The following is a 5,159-nucleotide window of genomic DNA, read 5'->3' as shown; positions in this document are numbered from 1 at the left end:
TTCCAAATAAGCATTAGCCCAAACTATATAAATACAAGAGCCCATATTTAATTAGTCATACTTTTGATCTCTAAATTAATTCTAAATTAATTATAGATCAACACTAATTAAATAATATGATTTTATATTAATATATTAGAACTTATAATATATTAATAAATCATAACTTATACTATTCTCAAAAGATTATCTGTAAATTGTTCGGGTGAAGTGCAACCCAAATGGACCATGCCGGGTCGGGTCAAGTACATACCAAATATAGTTATGGACTTAGACACTATCTCCAACAGTCTCCCACTTGGATAAGTCTAATAATTATAGTTGCAAGTATGACTTCAGGAACCGATCAGCAATCGTAGCTCTTAAAACTCTGTTGAACTATGAAGCACCATTTTAGATAAGTGATCATATAATCCTCTGTTCTAGATATTAGCCGGACAAATACATGGAACATGGTCTTGCTTATTGTCCAACATTTGTTTCCCGATTTCTGATTTGTTTGACATAGAACTTAACTGAACACATCAATTTAGTTCTGACCGGGCCCGGTACATAGGTCAAAACAAAATCATCGAGGGGCCCAGATATCGCTTCTAATCCTAGAAGGAACAGATAAACTTTGACTCATATGTTTGCTCTACTACTTGTTGAACTACACACAAAGGCACGGTTTATAACATCGAGTTACCAATGCGTTTTCGTGCAATCAATGCATAACCAACTCATAGGCAACAAATCATATCTCTAGGTTTGAAGACTTATATGATATTACCGTCTCACGATCACTCGAGATAAATTCCATGAAGTGATACAAGTGAGCGTGGGTTGAATCCAATACTCAGAACTTATGAGCACTCATGAGTGCTGTAGCCCCGCTTTGTCTAACATCTTAGACCTCTACAAGCCAACCCATGACAGTCTTGATTCATATCTACTTCCAACATATGACCGACTGTGGAGAGTTTGAATAATATGATATAAACCATAACATAATTATTCTGGAAGTCAAAACATGCAAAAAGAAATAATAGTAAATGATTGACAAGAGATAGCAACACTTTACTCATAAATAACAGCTTTTATTTATCATCAAATGTCAATTACATTTTACAAATTTCAAGATTATCTAACTACTAAAACTAATATCATCCTTCAGCCCTATGCTCCGAGCATGCTGGAGATGCTTAGCCCGAGTCAGTCCCTTCGTGAGGGGATCTGTTGGGTTCTCATCCGATGATACCCTCTTTGCCACGAGGATTCCTTCTTCTATTCGATGTCTGATGAAGTGATATTTTCTGTCAATGTGTCTGGATCTCCCATGATCTCTTGGTTCCTTGGCTAAGGCAACCGCACTATTGCTGTCACAGAAAATCTCCATTGGCTCCTTTATAGCTTGTACAACTCCAAGGTCTCCGATGAAGTTCTTTAGCCATATAGCCTCCTTTGCTGCCTTGCTTGCTGCTATATACTCTGATTCACAAGTGGAATCAGCCACTGTCTCCTGCTTGGAACTTTTCCAAGTAATTGCCCCTCCGTTTAGAGTAAAGACCCAGCCCGACTGAGAGCGGAAATTATCCCTGTTAGTCTGAAAGCTAGCATCACTGTACCCTACAACTCTCAAGTCCTCACTGCCACCGAGGGTAAGGACCTAGTCCTTAGTCCTCCGTAGGTACTTGAGGATATTCTTTACCGCAATCCAGTGTGCCTTGCCAGGGTTCCCCTGATACCTGCTAACCATGCTCAAAGCAAAGGCTACATCAGGTTGAGTACACGTCATAGCATACATGATCGATCCTACAGCTGAAGCATAAGGTATTCGACTCATTTTTGCTATCTCAGCCTCAGTACTAGGGCTTTGTGTCTTACTCAATCTGGCGTTACTCTGGATGGGTAACTCTCCTTTCTTGGAGTTATGCATGTTGAACCTTTTCAACACTTTGTCCACATAGGTGCTTTGACTAAGTCCAATTAGTCTTTTACTCCTGTTTCTCAAAATCCTTATCCCTAGGATGTAGGCAGCTTCTCCAAGGTCCTTCATAGCGAAACACTTCCCAAGCCAGGACTTTACTTCCTGCAGGGTTGGGATGTCATTTCCTATGAGTAGTATGTCATCCACGTACAGTACCAAAAAGCTGACTATACTCCCACTAGCCTTGATATAGACACAAGATTCATCTTCACTCCTTGAAAAGCCAAATTCTTTGACTTTCTCATCAAAGCAAAGATTCCATCTGTGAGGTGCCTGTTTTAATCCATAAATGGATTTCTCGAGCTTACACACTCTACTGGGGTACTCTGTACTGACAAAACCCTCTGGCTGAACCATGTAAACATCTTCAGCCAACTTTCCATTAAGGAACGCGGTTTTGACATCCATTTTCCATATTTCATAATCATGAAATGCAGCAATGGCTAACAGAACCCTAATAGACTTAATCTTGGCCACTGGTGAAAAGGTCTCATCATAATCAACTCCCGGAGTTTGATAATAACCCTTTGCAACCAGTCGTGCCTTATAAGTGTGTACATTACCATCCATGTCGGTCTTCTTCTTGAAGATCCATTTGCACCCAACTATCTTACAATCAGGTACATTGTCAACCAAGTTCCAAACTTGATTGTCATACATGGACTGTATCTCGCTATCCATAGCCTCTTTCCATTTAGCAGCCTCAGGGCCTGCCATGGCTTCCGTGTAGCTGTTAGGCTCATCTAGATTTACCAGTGTGTTATCACTGATATGTGTCTCACCTTCTGCAGTAATATGAAAACCATAATAATGCTCAGGTGCATTCCTAACTCTGGTGGAACGCCTCAGAGGTATATATTCTTCAGTCGGCTCAAAAGGAGTTTCCTCCTCAGGTTGAGGGCTAGGGTTTGAGGTTCCTTCACCACTTGACTCTTGAATTTCCTCAAGGTCAATTTGCCTCCCACTGTCTCCTTGGCTCATGAATTCTCTCTCGAAAGAATCCTCTTCTTGCTACAAAGACCACATTATCACTGGGTCTGTAGAAGATGTAACCAAATGATTTCTGTGGGTAGCCGATGAAAATACACCTTTCGCTTCGGGGTTCGAGCTTATCGTGAGTCTCGCGTCTCACGAAAGCCTCGCAACCCCAAATCTTGATGTGGTCTAGATTGGGAACTTTTCTAGTCCACACCTCGTGAGGTGTTTTGGCAACCTTCTTTGTAGGGACTAGATTAAGGATATGGGCGGCAGTCTCTAAGGCATACCCCCAAAATGAGATTGGTAGCGAAGCTCGACTCATCATGGAACGAACCATGTCCAACAAGGTCCGATTGCGCCTCTCAGCTACACCATTCAACTGTGGTGTCCTAGGAGGTGTCAATTGTGAGACAATCCCACATTCCTTAAGATAGTCAAGGAACTCAGTACTAAGATACTCACCACCACGATCGGATCGAAGCATCTTAATGTTCCTGCCCAACTGATTCTCCACTTCTTGCTTAAACTCTTTGAATTTCTCAAAGGTTTCTGACTTATGCTTGATTAGGTAGACATATCCATATCTACTAAAATCATCAGTAAAAGTCACATAGAACCGATTAGCATCTCTTGTGGCGGTTCTGAAGGGTCCACACACATCCGTGTGTATGAGGTCCAACAAACCTTCACCCCTAGCACAAGTGCCAGTAAAAGGTGACTTTGTCATTTTACCAAGCAAACAAGATTCACAACTATCATCTGACTTTAGGTCAAATGACTCCAAGACTCCATCCTTTTGGAGTTGGCCTATGCGTTTCTTGCTTACATGTCCAAGACGACAATGCCATAAGGATGCTTTATCTAAGCTAGTGGAAGAGTTAATACAAAATACATTATTTCCTAGATTATCTACAACAGATACAGTTTCATACACGCCATCACAAGGTAATGCTTTAAAATAAAGAACATTATTAAAGAAAACATCAATACTACCATTATTATTATCAAAATAAAAGGTAAAACCTTGTTTATACAATGCATGAAAGGAAATAACATTTCTTGCCATTTCTGGCGAATAATAACATGTGACAACCGTCAAATTTCGGTCAAGTCAAAGTCAAACAAAGTCAACAAGTCAAACCGGTCAACTCCAATAACCCTTGTATGTTAGGGTTTACGTTATGTAATCACTATACAATTCGCTATTTTAATGAGAAATCATCATTTGGAAAGTTCATGTGTTTGATTTTCCTTAGCCTTAACAGTGCTAAACAATGAACCAAAGAGATAAAACACTATTGCACAATCATCGGGATTGTGTACGACACTAAAACACTGTTTAACGGGGTTTACGAACCTTGCGTTGTGAAGCCGGACACTCAAATTAATCACAAACGAAACCTCTCTAAATCGTTTTCACTCTATCTCTTTCTATTTGAAATCTCTCCCAAATCTCTCCCAAATCTCTCTCAAAAGTTACTTTAACTTTTTGTAATCATTTGGGTCATATCGACCCTTAACCGGGTCAAAAATCGCTTGAAACGGGGTAAAAACGGGTAAAATAGCCTTAAGGACCTGGAACTGAAGCTTCAGGACCGAAGCCTCTCATCCGAGGCCTCGGATCCGAAGCCTCTCATCAGGACCGAAGCTGAAGCCTCTCAGGAGACCGAATCCGAAGCCATCAGACAGCAGCCTCGCATGCGAGGGTCCGAATCCGGCCTCCATGCGAGGGGTCTCGCAGACGGCCCCTTTTTACCGGTTTTTCGACTACGACTTCGTTTTAACTCCGTTTTTCATTATTTTAACGTGGGATTTTCACCCAAAACTTTATTTTATAAACTAAGGCCCCAAAATATATAAATCTCCAGGGTTTTTATAAAAATATATTAAAAGAATTAGTGGTTGAACTAATTATTGAGTGAATATTTGCTTTTCCTTAATTTATGGCAAAAGCAAACCACCACCACCTCACTCTATGATCAGCCACTCTTTCCCACTACCCCTTGTCTCCTTAGTGGACCTTTATACCCAATCTCCAGCTCTTCCCACGTTCTAAGAGCTGGAGGATTGATCCTCTCTCCTCATTCTCCATAAAGTTCTTTCATTCTACACTTAGCAACCAAAGGACACTCTCCAAAATTCTCTCATCTTTTCTCTCAACTTCAAGAACTTCAAGGCTTTCTTCAGGGATTTCTTTCTTCAATTAGTAAGT

Source organism: Lactuca virosa, chromosome 5 (assembly GCF_052849685.1).
Source record: "Lactuca virosa cultivar CGN04683 chromosome 5, Lactuca_virosa_CGN04683_v6, whole genome shotgun sequence".
Taxonomy (NCBI): domain Eukaryota; kingdom Viridiplantae; phylum Streptophyta; class Magnoliopsida; order Asterales; family Asteraceae; genus Lactuca; species Lactuca virosa.
The sequence above is the reverse complement of the archived record's forward strand: the minus strand, read 5'-3'. Positions refer to the sequence as shown.